Source organism: Marmota flaviventris, chromosome 8 (assembly GCF_047511675.1).
Source record: "Marmota flaviventris isolate mMarFla1 chromosome 8, mMarFla1.hap1, whole genome shotgun sequence".
NCBI lineage: Eukaryota > Metazoa > Chordata > Mammalia > Rodentia > Sciuridae > Marmota > Marmota flaviventris.
Window position 1 is genome coordinate 64,630,324 of NC_092505.1, and position 18,374 is coordinate 64,648,697.

The 18,374-nt window shown below is 32.7% G+C and overlaps 1 protein-coding gene across 1 annotated transcript in view; it reads right to left on the reverse strand.

Moving 5' to 3' along the window:
• The window catches only part of Atp6v1a (ATPase H+ transporting V1 subunit A), a 59,768-nt gene that overhangs the window by 40,501 nt on the left and 893 nt on the right, over nt 1-18,374 (reverse strand). Inside the window, exon 2 of the mRNA XM_027936029.3 lies at nt 12,665-12,728. The gene's annotated coding sequence lies outside the window, so the exon portion shown is untranslated. The remainder of the gene's footprint in view (nt 1-12,664; nt 12,729-18,374) is intronic.

The window sequence follows — 18,374 nt, forward strand, 5'->3', positions numbered from 1 at the left end:
TGCAGATGTTAATTTATGGCCTATAAATGAAACTTTATCACAACCTGGTCATGGAAAGATTTTCACTTTAAACCAGACTAACCTTCAGACGTCCTCTACTATTAAATCCCATATAGGCCCATCTAATTCTCTCCTTCCACTACCTGCACCATCAATATGTCACAGGTATAAAGATGGTTATTATCAGATTTGGGACGGAGATTTATGGCTCACTCCCACTATTGGGCACTTAAACCAAAAGGCCCCACTCTGTTGGGAACAGCGAAACCATACCTATGACACGTGGCCTAATGCTACTCGAGAATTAGGATGGACCCCAGAGTCACAATGTCAAAAAATTATAGTTTTACAAGCCAATGATTGGTTTGGAACAGATTGGCTTTTTAGACCTAAAACTATTTGGCCAGCACCCAATGGGACTCAATGGATATGTGGAACTAACCTATGGCCCTGGCTTCCCCCGGGCTGGATAGGAAGATGTACTATTGGGTACCCCTGGATGCAGGGGAGATGGACCCCAAATATAACACAGCCAGCAAACCTCCCCAATCTCAAACACAGATGGGGACGATCTGTGTTCCGTTGGTATGATCATCTAGCTTCTTTGTTTATCCCACAAATTGGTTTAGAAGATGTAATGTGGCATGTGGAGACTTTAAATAATTATACTCAAACTGCCCTCCATGATGTTGAGGAAAGTATCTCTCTCCTTAATACTGAAATAACACTTATGAGGAAGGCCATCTTACAAAATCGAATGGCTTTAGATGTCCTCACTGCAGCCCAAGGTGGTACTTGTGCTGTTATTAAAACTGAATGTTGTGTTTACATCCCTGACAATTCTGGCAATGTGACAAATATCCTTAAAGATTTACATACTCAGATAGAAGCCATGTCCTCACCAACTTTGTCATGGGGACAATATCTTAGCTCCTGGTTCTCTGGTACTTCCTGGTGGAAAACATTGTTAGTCTCTGTCTTTGGTATCATACTTATTGGCATATTCCTGTGCTGTGGTATTTATTGCTGCATCAATATGGTTCCAATATTAATGAATTCTTGTCTCTCTTATAGACCGCCCATCGCTCAAATGGCCCTCCAGCCTATTACTTCTCAATCGGACTTCTATCATGGACCACTCGATAGACCCGATTTTTAAAGGGGGACTCCAAACTGCTTGCCCAACATCGTCCCTTTTGTCAGCCTGAAGAAGCCAGAACGGTCTTCGCCCCCATTCCTTACAGCAGTAAGGAGTTCCCCAAATTAGAGGGGGGAATGAAGCCAGATTTAAAATTAGGTAGTCAGTGTAGTTAGGTAAATCGGGTCTAATATCGAGTGAAATCTAAAATGGAGGCCGTGTGGAGAATGACTCGGGAAAACACAGGACAACTCATGGAATGTTAATGAAGTCCCAAAAGGCCCTAGGCCAAAGTCCACCTCAAAGAAATGTTAATGAACAGCCCCCATCAAAAAGGTGCTGACTCAGAAGTCCTTCCTGACCAGATTACTTTTTGGCCCACCTGTGTCCCACCCCTCGGGCCTTCCCACCTACATTCCATCACTGAAAGAACTATAAAAAGGGGAGACAACATCCCTTCCACGGATTCCACCTCTTGGGTCCCCTTCTTCCTCCGGGAGAAGTCTTTTCTGCTGTCCTTTAATAAACTTCTAATTTCTACTCTGACCTTGCCTCGGCGTGCTCTCTGGTGTTATTCTTCAACATTGGGGAAGCAAGGACTCGTCACCGGTCAACAGCGGTAACAAAAATAAAAACACCCTACTAAAATTTTCTGCTTATGCCTTTGTGAAAAAGCACAGACTTTTAAAAAAATCTTAATACAACCTTCAAAACATTAACTTTCAATATAAAAATCACTTTGCAAGTTACATTACATTAAAAGTCAATATTATCCCAAATCTCCATGATATAAGAAGAAAGCTATGAAATAATTTAGTGCTTCATAAAACAGTTTTGTTATCTCTTTAACAACTCTTTCCTAATACAATATATAGCTATCTTTGTTCAGTGGTAGAGTAGTTGTTTGCCTAGCATACTTGAGACCCTGGGTTTGATATCCAGCACACTGGAAAGGAAAAAAAGTATGTACTATATACTTTCACATAAAAATATGTGGCATTCAGAGAAAAATCAGCTCAATGATTACATAAAAATTTTGGCTTAGCTGTTTGATTTCTACCTTAAGGATAAAAAGTGAATGCAATTTATAACTAAGAAATCATTTAGTTCATTATAGCCCTCCTCCATACTTGTGAAATGTTAAAAAAACAAAACAAAAATGCCTCTGTAGGAAAGGAAAAATCCAGAAGGCAGCACAGGCAACCATCTGAGCCAATGAGTCATCAGTCCCTCCCCCGCAGGCACCACAGCAGAACACTGCAGTGGCAAATAACAACAGGGGCCCACTTATTTTCCCCTTCCATTTTATAAGGCCCAAATTGCTACTGGTTAATACATTATACCTAGCAATTTCATTATTCTAGAGATAATTCTTTTTACTACCAGACTTTCGGACAATGTAGCTGTTAGGAGGAATTGATATATAAAAGCTAAATACTAATGTTCCAAGGTAATATTTATTCACATACAAAATCTTAGGTCACTTCATTGATAATAAAGTATCATTTTTATGTAACACTTGAAAAAGTATATTCTATCTAATTCATTATTAATACCTACCTTTGGAAAATATAATTTTTTTGAAAAGATGATGAATTCAACAGATTAATCAAATACTTATTTTCTCATATTGTTTGAATTGTACATATCTATGAAGTACATTATGATCTTTTGAGATAACCCTGTAAATACTTTAGAGGTACTACATATATACTATCTTTATATGTACCACATATTTAGTATTATATATTATGCTTATATAATACTTACATTAATAGTACTATAAGAATAATATATAGTATCATATAAATATAATATATAATAAATGTTATACAGTCATTTTGTGAAGCACTTTCTATTCATTTCATTTAATCCACCTAGCTAGCAACCCTATTAGAAAGGCTTATGTGTCACATTTACTTCACTATGCATACTGAGTTTCCGACTTTTTGCTTTGTCAATCAAACCTCAACCTTGTTTAGATTTTGGTAAGCCTAACATGGCAATTCTAGTTTCCTCGGCAATGACTGATTTAGAAATAAACTTGTTTGATAAACATACTTATTATGAGCAATAAGAATTTCTTTGTTTTTTCAAAAAAACATAGGCTAAACTGAGTATGTGGTGCATGCATGTAACCCCAGCAACTCAGGAGGCTGACTAAGAGAACTGGGAATTTGAGACTAGCCTTGTTAACATAACAAGACCCTGCCAAAAAACAAAATAAAACAAAGCAGAGGCTATAAAAAACAAAAACAAAAACACTCTCCTTTGGGAGCTGGTTATCTGCATGGGATGTCTGGAACTGTGGCAGCCACTGGGATCTTGAAGGGAACTGAATTAAGCAGGCAAGCCACTTTATGAAGAATGACAAAACCATCTATATCCCTGTTGTTTTTATTAGTCCACTGAATTAACCAACATAACAAGAAAAGAGAGAACTTCAAAATAGTTTATACACATACATAATTCATAGTGCTCTATTTTAAAAAAGAACAACAAACATAACAAAATTTACAACTAAAGGCAAACATAAGGGTCATTAGTGAAAGTGAAATAGTTCATAAAAATTAATAAAATGTATAAGGAAATGTGAGGTCAAAAGTGGGAATCAAACAGTAGAGAATACAATAAAATCACAGATGGCAAACTTGCCTAATGGAATAAAAAATACGTATTCCTATCACAATAATTTTTTGAGGAGACACTCCCCCTTCTATTTTTATTTCTTTTCTTCTTCTTTTTTTTTTTTTTAAAGAGTATTATAGCTATACATAGTAGCTGGGTTCATTTTGAGAAAATCATACATGCATAGAATTTTATTTAATTCATTTCAGTTTCCATACCCCAACCCTTTCCCTCCTCTCTTCATTTCCCTATTCTCCTTCCTCTACTTAAGACCTTTCATTCACTTGTTTATTTTTGACTCACACTTTTCTGTTTAAGACAGTCCTGAAAAAGAAATAGTGAAAATAAAAGGTAAAAGAAGACATTAAAGTTGAGAAATGAATTCAAATTGTATTATTTTAATGTAACACTATGCTGGTCCATAAACAATTTTTATAGCATTTCTAAAAATAGATTTCTTTCTTTTTAAATTTTTGTAGATAAAATTTCACAATATTTAGTATGAAAACTCAAAGTTTTAATGAAAGTAACTAAATACTGTACTCAGTGTGTAAATTCCACAATATCTATTTACAGGCTAGAAGGCTATGATCAATGCTAAAACTGTTATATAAGTGGATTCATGTATTCCTGCCCTCAAGAGGAATATTTATTATTCTTATACTTCCTCCATATACCACAGTGCCTTGTAGAGCAGTTAACCTCAATAAAATATTCTGAAATTAAAAATAGATAATATTAGCTACCATTTATTAAACATCACACTCTGACATTATGTTAAAAATAAACATATCCTTTTAAATTCTTAACAGTACTATTAACTAAGTGTTACTTGATTATTTGATTCAAAATGACAAACTGATAAGAGTAGTGACAACAAAATTTGGTCTTATTTCAACATCTAATAACAAATAATTGAAAAGATCTTAACATCTAATAACAAATAATTGAAAAGACCTTATTGTAGCCAATATCTTAGCCTTTAGCTAGCTCTTTTTTTTTTTTTTTAATCCTATGTTATCATGGACTGAATGTCCATTTCCCCCAAATTCATACGTTAAAATCTTACCACCCCCACCACCCCCTCTGTGTAATGATATTAGAGGTGAGACCTTTGGGAAGCAATTAGTGCCTTCATAAGAAGAGAAAGGAAAGCAATGACCTCTGGTCTCCACCACATGAATATACAACAACATGGCAATCTATAAACCTGGAACTGGAGCCCTCACCAGACAAAGAATCTGCAAGTACTTTCATCTTGAAATTCCCAGACTCCAGAGCTATGAGAAATAAATGTTTGTTGTTTAAGTCTCTGTTATAGCAGTCATACTGAATATAATTCCAGGAGCTGCTTTTCTATTATTTGACAAACTATTTATCAAAATGACAATGGATAATACAAAAGAAAAAGGAGTAAGCAGAAAACAGGAATTGACTGTTCCTAAATAATCTCTCTCTTAAAAACTATTTTCCCTCCCTCCCTCCCTCTTTTTCCTTTCCTTTCCTCCCCTCCCCTCCCCTCTCCTTTCCTTTTTTTGTACCAGGGATTGAGCCCAGGGGTGCTTTACTATTGAGCTAGCAAAGAGATAAACCTTCTTTTTCCTTTTTCTTAAAAAAAAAAAAAAAAGGGAGGGGGAATAGTGAAAAATTTCTGGTTAATAGAACTGTCATAAATTTGAAGCTGCCTAAAACAGTATTGAGTGAATCCTCTTTTTCTTATTTCTTAGATAAAACTTGGTAAACTGAAAAGTAAAAAGTTATAGTAAACCTAATATTAATATTCTATAAGGCTGGTCTGTAAATTTCTAGGAAATTTTCTTAATTTCCTTTATGAAGGAAAAAATGAGACCCAAGAAGGTTCCCAACACTATAAAGTAAGTAAAATACTATAAAAAAAGTAAGGAAAATAAGCATGCCACACATCTTTCTTTTAAAAGTTGTTTTAGAAGCAAATATGGGAACATCTTACCATTTGAATATTACTGGCTTTTATATTATGTCCACACGAGCCATTTTGTTCTTTACATAACTGTTATCAATAGTATAATACAACTTCATACATTAGTTCACTTCAGTTTCTTCATATGCTACATAGTCTTTATAAGTTATCATCTTAAACTGTATGCTATTTGATAAAATGGATTCCATAACTTATCCAGTAACAATATTTCTCACTGGGTATCTAGTGTGTCCCCCCTCCCCCACCTTTTTGTTTTGATTTTTTTACATTTTGCTAGAATATTTTTATTTGTTTTAACTTTAAAGCCAAAGTAAGGCAACAAACTAAGGATCAATACTATAGATATTTTATGCTGATTTATCACAAAAGCAATTTTTATAAACACACACATATACTCCTATCTAGTAGTAATACCATATTTCATCTAATCTAAGATAATAACAATTATACTAAACTCTTTTATTTGATATACTACTAAGGCCAAATGTTGAGGAGAAAAACCTTGACAAATTAAACTATGGCACTTTAAAACTATAAGATTGGTAATAATTTCAGAGCTATTAAAAATGTGTGTATCGGGGGAATGTCCTAGAAGAAATCAAAATTAGTATCAGAACTAAATTCAGTACAGTACATTTTTATACAGGGAAGGGAAAATTGGCCAACTTCAAGTGGAATAATCAGAACCTAAGAAATAAGAACAAAAACATGGAATACGCAATAAGGCCCTTAAATATAAAAATTGTACTTGTGGATTTTCTCAGGAGTGTGAACAAGGACTCAACAATTACTTGTGTTTACTTCAGCAATATAATAATAAAAAATTAGAAATAGCTTTAAAATCTGAAAATAACAAAATGAAATTATTAGCTTATTTGAAATCCTATAGACAGTTTACCCAAAAGTATATACTACTACTACTACTAATAATAATAATGAAATTTCTTATGTCAAACAGTGTGCAACTCCAAATTCATAGTGACAAGGGCTGTTATTAGCAGATTCTCTCTTGGAAAGATCCTCAACCTTCATAGCTTCTTAGTACTACAATAGTTGTATAGGTTTTAAATAGGCTTTTTCTTTTATTTTTTTTAACCAGCTAAATTGCTTATGAAGTGGCTAGCCATTTTTTTTAAATGCAAGTAATCATATATGAAAATTACCCTCTTTAAGAGTACTCTAAAAATTGTACAACTCATTTTTTTAAAAACTATTGTTTAAAATACGCATAAATTTCTTTTGAAAAGTGTCTACATTCTCATCAGTTCTTTAATGAAAAAAATTTTGACTGCTTTGTGAAGAAAATATGAGTAGCCAAACAAGCCAAATATAAACAATGTAAGTATTTGAGACCAATGTACATACAAGGCGTATACAAGATTTAGCATCAATAATGGTTCCATAAAAATACTATTATATTTATATTATAAAATGATGTCTTTACAAAGAAAAGAAAGGTCACAAACAGTGCAAAGGCATATTAATAACTCAATGTTTAATTAAATTAAGCTCACCTCCAACTCACAAATTTAAGAAAATCTCTGCAATGAAAATATGAGCCAAAGCACAAGGAAAGAATAAAAGAGGAAAGAATGCTGCCTAATTTGGCAAAAAACAAAACAAAAACCCACTTCAGAACCTGGATGGAATTATGTAACTACAGTCAAATGTTCACAGACATATTCAATTTAGAGGGCAAGAAATCTGCATTTCTTGCCCTCTAAATTGAATATGTCTGTGAAGGTAGGAGACCCTCAATGTTACACAATGTTATGTCTGTGAAGGTAGGAGACCCTCAATGTTACACAAAATTACATAGAAGAGGATGTGAGGGGAAAGGGGGGGGGAAACAAGGGAGAGAATTGAACAACAGCAGATGAGGTAGAGAGGGATGATGGGAGGGGAGGGGAGGGTGGATAGTAGGGGATAGGAAAAGTAGCAGAATACAACAGTCATTAATATGCCATTATGTAAAAATGTGAGTGTGATTCTACAATTTGTATTTGGGGTAAAAATTAAAAAAAAAAAGAAATTCCGGGGGGGGGGGGGGGGGGAAGACATTTGTTAGTTGAAAAAATAAGTTACTAGCTAGGAGAAAATAGTTACAAAACATGAATCTGATAAAGGACACATAATCTGAATAAAGAACTCTCAAAACAATTCAATTAAAATAGGCAAAATATTTGAACGTACATTTCATCAAAGAAGATATATTTACAACAAAGAACTACTTGAAATATGCTTATCATCATTAATCACTGGACACATCAAATGAAACCACAATGAAATGTCCTTCAACATGTATTAGAATGGCTAAAAGTTTAAGACTGATCCATGGATTAAATCTTTATTGATAAGGATTTAAAGCAACTAGAACTCTAATATACTCCAGGTAGGAATGTAAAATGATAGAACCACTTTGGAAAACAGTTTAGCAGTTTCTTAAAATGTTTAATATACACCTACCATACAATTCAGCCATACTTCTCCCATGAGATAGGAAAGCTGATATCCAAACAAAACCTTTTATATGGATGTTCTCAGAAGCTTTATTCATAATGGTCAAACAATATAAATAGAAATCAAATATCCACGAACAGGTGAATAGATAAACAAATTGTGATATTCCATAAAATGGCACATTCAGCAATAAAAGGAAATAAATTAATAATATATGTAATAACCTCAGAGAATCTTAAAACAATTATGATGAGTAAAAGGCAAACAAAAAAAATAAATATTTATATTTATAAAAAATTCTAAATATGCAGGCTTACCTATAGTAATAAAAAACAGATCAGTAGTGGTTGCCTGGGGAAGTATGGAAGGAATGGATTTACAAAGAGGCATGTTTCTTAGGGCATGATAGTTATGATTCAATATGGACATATTGATTACAGTGATGGTTTCATTAGTGCATACATACATCAAAACTTATCTAATTGTAAATTTAAATGTACTCAATTTAAAGCTCAAGAGAACTCAATTAAACCTCAATAGAACTCATTTTAAAAGCACAAAGTATTGAGCTGGGCATGGAGATACATGCCAGTAATCCCAGTGACAGGGGAGGCTGAGGCAGGAGGATTGCAAGTTCAAGACCAGCCTCAACAATTTAGTAAGATCTTTAGCAAATAAGATTCATCTCAAAATAAAAAAAGAAAATGGACTAGGGATGTGATTTAGTGGTAAAGCATCTCTGGGCTTAATCCGTGGTATCGAAAAAGCACAACATATTGGCAGTACAATTCTTGTAATGGCATAATATGTACAGTGAATATATATTTACTTTTGTTTTTCTTGCCAACTAACAGAGTAGTTATAAAAGACTACATGGCCAATGAGAAATTGATTTTTAAAAAAACCCACCTTTTAGCTTCAGGGAACCAGATAAAAACTTAAATCAAATGGATTTTGGTCTATTTCTTAAAAATGAATGCATGTGACTCCTTGAGAATGGCACTCTCTTGTTCAGTCCAGCTCAATGAATCCTGAGAACTTCCACAGTCTCTTAATAGCTCAGAAGCACAGTAGTCAGATATGCATCTGCAATACTATATGCTCAATATTTTCAGGATAAAGCATAATAGTTTACAAAAGCTTAGATGAGGCATGAGGCACAGAAGGGTTTCTCTTCTAAGACAAAGGCTAAGCTCTAATATTTTGGACATCAAAATTGATATGATTCAATGGCTCCTTTAGAAGGTAGAGATAGGTATTTCCTGTTGTTTCATGCTGCTCTAATTTGAGACAGAATTAATTTAAATGATAAATAATTATTATCTGAGGTCATACTTAAAACACACACAACTATGAATGATACTAAGTACTATAAATGCACATTCAAACACTTGCAGGTGTAGTATGCTGGGGATCTGAGCAGATTCTGTAATTCTAAACGTATCCTTTGTATCACACTAAAGAGTTCAATCACAGTGCTTCTTATATTCATAAGAAATATTTTTTTTCTTTCTTGAAAGAAAGGAAATAGAAGGTATTGAACAGAAGATATTTCACTTGAAATAATTTGTGGATTTTGTAATTCATCTGAATAAAGTTCCTCAATGTCTAATTTTGTATTACCTAAAATTGGAACTCATGGATTTTTGATAATTTATTTTTCACAGAAAAGGATAGTATTACTCCTACATTTGGCTCACTAGTATACTCAATGATCATATTAATTGAAAATTCCCTACTTATGTAAGTCTCTTATGTAATTGTATTGGTACACAAAATCAGCAAATTTCACAATTAACAATTTCTAAAATATTTTACTCTTTCAATAATATACACAAACTTTAATTGATAGAATTTCAATGTATAAGTCACATAAGAAGCATTTCAAGTTATTTCTTCACTACTTATAGATTAATAAATCCAAATGTTATGTCTTTTTCTTATACTGACACTGTTACATTGATCCCATTTGACTGTACCCTATGCTATCATATGATAACAGATGGCACACAACTCAGGGAAGCTAGAAATGTTAAATTCAGCTACTCATTCTTTCAAAGACTCAAGTTAAATAGCAGATTTCAACAAATTACTGAGGACAAAGCTGAACTTCTGTGCAGCCCTAAAATGGAAATTAATCTGACAACACCTATCAAAATGCATCCTTTGATCCAGCCATTTCATTTCTAAGGATATTCTGTGTGTGTACAGTATGTTCTATTAATAAAACACTCATTACATTACTGTTTCTTATACAAAAGATTAGAATGGACTTGGCATGGTGGTGCTTGGCCTGTAATCCCAGTGACCTTGGGAGGCTGAGACAGGAGAATTGCAAGTTCAAATCCAGTCTCAGCAACTCAGTGAGGGCCTAAGTGAGACCCTGTCTGTAAATAAAATTCAACCCCCAGTACCTCCCCCTGCAAAAAATTGGAATGTCCATTAATATGAAGACAAGCTTAACTTGTGATATAATAGGCTATAAGTTTAGTGTTATTAAGACAGCAATCTCTGGAAAGAGACTCCCAGAGTTCAAATCCTGATTTCTTCCACTTATGAACTGTGTTACACTGTTGGTCATTTAACCACATTTTGCCTAATTTTAATCATTTGTTAAATGAGGATAAAAAAATATTAACTAAATCTTAGAAGGTTGTTCAATGAGTAAATACAACTAAAGTATTAAGAAAAGTACCTGGATCAGGAATAAACTCTGAATAATAATCTCATTGTAATCACCATAATGATGATACATTAGTACAATTGAATACTTACCTATCATTAAAAAGCATGAGGAAGCTTTAACTGTATAAGTTTGGAAAGATCTCCAAGATAATATTAAGTGAAAAAAGGAAGGTCCAAAATAATATGAATAGGTACTACCACTTGTAACAAATATGTAACCGGGGGACAGGCTGAAGATTTGGGACAGTAAGAGAAAACAGAAATATCTAAATATATAATTTATATCACATTTGAACATGGATTATCCAACTTAAATATTGTTGAATAATTCAATGAATGCTAAAACAATTGAGTCAAAAAACAAAACTATATCATATATATATATATATATATATATATATATATATATATATATATTATATATATATCCAATTAACTAGGCAAATTAATGGCAAATATTAACATTGCTCTTAAAAGTCAAGTTATTTAATCATTTTTCTTATACTATCATTCCTTTAATCATTATAACACTCAATGAAGAAAACTCTTTTTACCTTTATTTGAAAGGTGAGAAAAACGCAATACAGAAAGACATAAGTAATTTTTGCAAAGCCACTCTACTAAGAAGCACAAACCCCTGATTTTTTTTTTTAATACTTATTTTTTAGGTGTAGATGGACACTACACAATGCCTTTATTTTTTTTATGTGGTGCTGAGGATTGAACCCGGGTCCCGCCCGTGCTAGGCGAGCGCTCTATTGCTGAGCCACAATCCCAGCCCAGAAACCTCAGAATTTGAACCACACTCTCTGATGTCAGTACTAGAGTTCCTCCTATGTTGCCTCTTAACATACTCTGAAATTACTTTTTTCCCCCCATATAACCTAAGTGACTTCAAAACAAATTTGTAGAGTTCACAATAATGGACTATCATATAATGATTCTGTCATTAGAGTAAATCAGTTTACAGAGTCTATCCTTGTACAAAATGCTCTATATCACTAAGGCAGAAAGTATTTCTGGAACACTTAATACCACACCAAAAACAAAATGTCAATTTGTAACTTTATCTGGTAATACCTATTATTTTCTAATACAGTATTCATGATACTTATTGGATATCCAAGAGTTATTACATACATAAAATTAAGGATAACTTATGGAGTTATTAGGATAATTTATTCACTTTTCTCTCAGACACCTAAGATAACAACAACAACAATAAATATTTTAGGTAAGAGTCATTTGGCCATTTCAAATGTATTTTTCCTTTTATTAATTTCTTCTTTGCTCTATCTGGCCTTCTATTTCTTTTCTAAAATGTTAAAAGGTTTTTTTTTTTTTCCCCTAATTACTAAAACACTACATGTTCATTGTGAAAATAAAAACATGTAATAAAGAGCTGGGCATGGAGACGCTCGCCTATAACAAGTTCAAAGCTAGCCTCAGCAGATTATTGAGGCACTTAGCAACTCAGGGAGACCCTGTCTCTAAATAAAATATAAAACAGGGCTGGGAATGTGGCTCAGTGGTTAATCTCTAAATAAAATATAAAAAAGGGCTGGGGATGTGGCTCAGTAGTTAAGGATCCCTAGGTTCAATCCCTGGTACAAAAAACCAAAACATGTAATAAAGAAAAATACAAGGAAGAAAGCAAAAATAACCTGAAATGCCCATTTACCCACTGAGATAACCACTGAACAATTTGATGATCATCCTTTCCTGCAATACACTGCATATGTAGGCATGTGCAAACATGTATTTTTATATGCATGTGATGGCGGATACAGTACCTTTTCTTCCTCCCTTTCTTTCTCCTTCCTTTTCTGTTTATTTTCTTCTTCCAATGTCAACAACCTATATAAACATACACAAAAGTCATGGTGTGTTTTCACACAGTTTTATAAAAATAAAATCTCACTATACACATTTCTTTATACTTAGCCTTTATCACATAAGAAACATGATAGAAATCCCTCCAAGTCAATATAGATTCAACTGCTATCATTGAATGACTTCACAACATTCCATAATGTGTCATAATTTACATAATTCCCCTATTAACAGGCATATCCCTGTTCCTAGGTTTTTGCCACTACCAACATTTTGGCAATCAACATTCATGTAAACACTTGTTTAATTATTGGTGCTTTTATGTGTAAGGAAAAGATTCCATGGAGGGAGGCTGACTAATGGAAAAATACGTATTTTCAGGACTAACAGACATTATCTGATCATTTACTAAAAATAAAAACCTGTAGTAATTCACATTTCCACTAGCATTTTGTGAGAAAAATTCTTCCTTGTACATCCTTATTAGCAGATTTATCACTTAATTTTTGCTAGTCAGAGATGTAGTATTTCATTGATAATATATTGATCACTAGTAAGGTTACTTTTCATGCTATAGATTTTTCTTCTCATTAACTTCTGGTCACATGCTTTATTTATGTTTGTATCAGGTGAACTTCTTAATTTATAAGAGTTCTTTAAAATGTTAACTCTTTTTGTAAGTACTTTAAACTTTTGTCCTTATCACCACTGAAGAAGTCTTTATTTCTATATAGGCTCACATGTTTATTTTTCCTTTATAATTTTTACATTTTCTGCCTTAGCTTAGACTGCATTTGCAAAAAAATTCAGAAGATTAATATTTTAAGTATTTATCTCTTACATTTCAGTCTTCAATCAATCTGAAATAGGTTTTTGTATATGTTGCAAAGCATTGGCTCCATTATATTTTTCTCCAAATGGACCAATTGAATTAGTTATAATATACATGTGCCTATTTTCCCTACTGGAATTTGTTTTATCATGTAGCAAATCCCTATATATACTAGCATTAGCTTCTGCTTTTTAAAATTCTGCTGAAGTTACATTTTTTAGCCTTAAGATGAAAGAATTCAATGTTTTAATTTTCCATTTTCCATATCGAGCAAAAATTGTTTACAATGTTTATTGATTATAAAAAACCAAATAAATAGATGTAGAGTAATAAATTTTGAATCTTTCTTTAATGTTCTAGAGATCCTTATTTTTTTTGATGCATTTCCTGCCAAATTTTTTCATTCTGTATATATAGTCACTACTATACACATGCCCTTTCTTCAATTTTACAGGTATTTCCCAATCTCGCCTTCTCTATTTTGTTTTTGTTTGTCTATCAGCCGTGCGTGCACACGCGTTATGTGCTTGTGTGTGTGTTGCTGAGGATCAAACTCAGGGCCTCATCCATGTTAGGCATGCATTCTAATACTAAGCAACACCTCAACCCTTTTTATACGTTTTATTTTGAGAAAGGATCTTGCTATATAGCCTTGAACTCACAATCTTTCTACTTCAGCTTCCTATATACCTGGGATAATGGGCATGTGCCATCATGCCTTGCCTCTATTTTGCCTTTAAACGAACATTTAAAAAAAAATTTAAGAAATAATCAGAATAAAACAAAGTCTGGCTGCTTTTCATTGCTTAAGTACATCTGGAACTCTTGTGTGTCATATCATTCACCATTCACCTTATTTTCAATAAAAAGATTCATCATCAAAACAACAATAAATTTCTACAGGTAGAATTAAGATTTAAAACTGAAAAATTTTGGTTAGTTATAATAACAATAAAAATAATGGTGACAAAAAATCACAGGCTGTAAGAATGAAAAAAAACCAGGATATAAAAATTCAAATCTGAAAATACATAAATTTTTAAAGAAGGCTATTCACAACTGTGAAATGTACTAGAACTAATTACACAGCAATGGACAGGAAGGGGTATCTCACATACATCATTACATAATTTTATTCATAGTAACAACTAATTTTAAGATAGTTTTAATAATTTCCAGTGAAAAGAAAGACCTGGTACTATAAAGATAAAAATCCATTTCAGCTGCATCTGTATAGACACAAACTTTATATATTTATATAATATGTACAATATTGTATAGTATATGTACATATATAACACTACTTAGAAAATACTTATATAACCCAAAGATTTTTTTCATTTCATAATATGAAAAAAACAGAATAGTTAAACTTTAAAATTCTCTACAGAAATTAAATGGAATACATTCTTATTAGTCACTATTTATAATAAACAATGAATATATGTATAAATTAAAAATGAATGTATGCATTTATTATATTTTAAGTTTAAGAACAGAGAACTGACGTTAAAGAAAATATTTAATCTTTTAATAAAATCTTTCCTTAGAATGAAGGAGCAATATTTTTTATGATTAAAATGACATATAAGCTCACAGAAGCTATACTTTAATTACTGTTTAACTTACTGATATTTACCATTGCAAAACTATTAATCCTGTGAGTATTAATTTAGGAAAGGAAAACTATTATCTAGTTCATGTATCCTCGGTTCCTTACATTTCTTTGTCAATTTCATGAAGATAAAAATAAGATATAAAATAACACCACTCTACAGCTTGTACAATATATTTCTATTATTCATTGTGGACAAAAAAATTAGAAATAGAAGAACTGCCTCCTTAAATTGATTCCACACATTAATTACCACATGCTTTGGAAAATCTTCGTGCAGAAAATACTAAATCACTATAATTGATAAAATACAGGACTTTTTTGCTGATATTTCTCAGCTCCTATTAATTATTTGTTAGAAGCTGGGTACGATGGTGTGCACCTGTAGTCCTAGCTATTTGCGAGTCTGAGACAGGAAGATCATTTGAGCTCAGGAGTTCAAGGTAGCCTGGGCAACACAGTGAAGTGAGATCCTCATCTCATAAGAAAAAGAGAAAGAAAGAAAAGAAACGAAACTTTGCTAGACATATATTTTTTCTGCTTTGATTTTTCCTTAATAGCCTCATTTCATATGCTACTTTCTTCACCATATCTAACCTGGTGCTCAAAAATGGGTGTTAGTCAAGTTTTGTAGGATATAGTCTCTTTTAGGAATTCAGTTACATAAAATCAAAGTAGATGCCAGTAAAGTTAATAATAAAAAAAACTTTACAAGTGTGTACTAGACACTGTACACTAATCTAAATTTAACAGCACCTATGGGATAGAGTTAAACTTGAGGAAACAATCTTACTTAAGTAATGTGCCCAAGGCCATTCAGCTATTAAGAGTTGGGGTGAGACTGTAAACCCAGGCTTCAGTTTGGGAAATCGAAATGTAAAGACAGTGGTACTGAGGGTTGAACCCAGTGCTTCACACATGCAGGCACCCTACCACTGAGCTACAGCCCTAGCCTCACCACTTTAGTTTTTTTTTTTTTTTTTTTGTGGTGTCGGGATTGAATCTAGGGCCCTATGCATGCAAGGCAAGCACTCTGCCAACTGAGCTATATCCCCAGCCCAACCACCATTTAGTTTTAAAAATACTTTCTAATAGATTATCTAGAATCATCTCATTCTAACTCACAGCTTTATATACCCTCGATATCAAACCCGAAACCAGCACTCCCAACAAAGGCATGTAGCATAGAACTAAGCTGGCACAGCTGAATGAAGATCCTCTGTTTTAGTCTACTGCAACTTCACTTGTAGATAATAGAGTTAATTTTTCATTTAAAATAACTTACTCCTACCACTTCCCTACCATATCTGGATGATAGCCGTATCTATTATTAAATATACATACTGTGAACCTAATGAAGTCTATATGAAGTTTGTTTCTATTCTATTGATCATGACTTGGAAAACTATTATTACTGACTTATATTTAAAAGCTAATACCTTATATTTAAAAATATAAAACTTATATCTAAAAGTGTACGAACTTAGAAGGAGTTATGATCTCCAGAAGTTAAAATAGTTTAATCTCCTTGTCTAATTGTTCAGCATTCACTCAATCAACAGTTTAATGAGTACCTCTCAGGTACTTCTGCATTCTTGTGCAGAAGAAACAACAATAAAGACATAGTCCTTGAACTCCTAGGAGCTTTATGATTTAAGGAGGAACAGTCCAACTAACAGCAATATGCCAGAAACAAAAACAGAAAAACATTGTGTAGTAGTCCACAGGACTGCAAGATTACCTCTGCTCATAGGGGAAGGAAACATTCTTAGTGGTTATAACAATCTATGAAGGCAGTAAAAATGAGAATGACCTCATAGTAAGAAAATAAGAGGTATCAGGGGCCCTAACACAAAAATCTTTATGTGTTGTTTTATAGTGGATTATAACACACTTTCTCAATAAATGTTAAAATTTCTACATGTAACACTCACAAATTGATAGTTAGTCTGTAAAATGCCTTCCAAACTTCAAATCATGTGTGTGTGTGTACCTATACAACAATTTAGTCACCAATTCCTGCTGCTAATTTTCCAGATTTCATCAGTTGTCTGAGTTCTTTCTTTCATAAGTTCCCTAAAATTGGAAGAACTGTGAAATAAAACTGCAGACTCATTCAACCTCTTTCATATTGGTATTTTCCTCTCTTGTACTGAACTTGCTTTTTAATTGGTTTTTTTCTTGCCTATTCTGGTGTACCTGGACAGAACAGGTTTTGATTTCCAGAGCACTTAAAGAATTCTCCTTATTGGTGTGATGTCATCTGGACAAGGAAGCAACACTATTTTTTTCTCTCCTCTAAAGATCAGGGAACCTCACTCTGGACAAATGAAATGAACAAAAATATATTCACATCTGTAATAGTCATGGCTATATAAATATATCAATGGTTAGTGTATTGTCCAGAATAGGTCATAAGTACAATGTGCGAAAATTCAAACTCCACAAAAAAGACAACAGTGATCTTTATTACTTGGGTAAATATCAAGAATCATTAAGGTTGTGTTTTCTAGTAAGAAACATCAATAGGCCAGTTTTTCCATTTTGCCATCATTTAATAAGGTTTAACTTTGAGCTTTCCTTAACAAAACAAGTTCAATTTGGAAGATACAGAAAAACAAAAATAAGTCAGCACATTCACAACTCAAAAGATAATGATTCCATCTTCCTCATTTTTCAAGACTTTTAAAGAGATTCTTCAATTACACTGGTTAGAAAACTACAAGGTTTAACTCAGAATGTGATTTTTCATATTAGGTGTAATTCAAACTTCAAAAATCATATTTGTAATTTTTGGTAGGGACTTTCAATTTAAAAGAAACAAGAACTTTCTGAGTTTGCAATACAAATAAAAAAGTTTAACCCCAAACTGGAACACATTCTTTCCTAAAGTACATTATTTAGGGTAAAAACATTGGCTGTTGCATTATATATTAAATGGAGAAGCACTGGGTAGTCAAAAATCTAGGCAAAACAATTTCTGTATTTTCACAAAATACTATTCACCACTGGGAAAAACTAAGGAGAAACACAAGCTTTATTTAATTCAAATTTACCACAAAGTTGGTCAAGGTATTGATTGGGAGTGTCAATTAAGTAGATTTTAAGGAGGAAAGGCAAAAAGAATGACAAAGGCAGAAAACAGCCAGCAGTATCTTTACTTAATCATCTTGTCTTTTAAGTTATGGTCAAATAAATTTGGTTTAATTATACACCCAGCCCA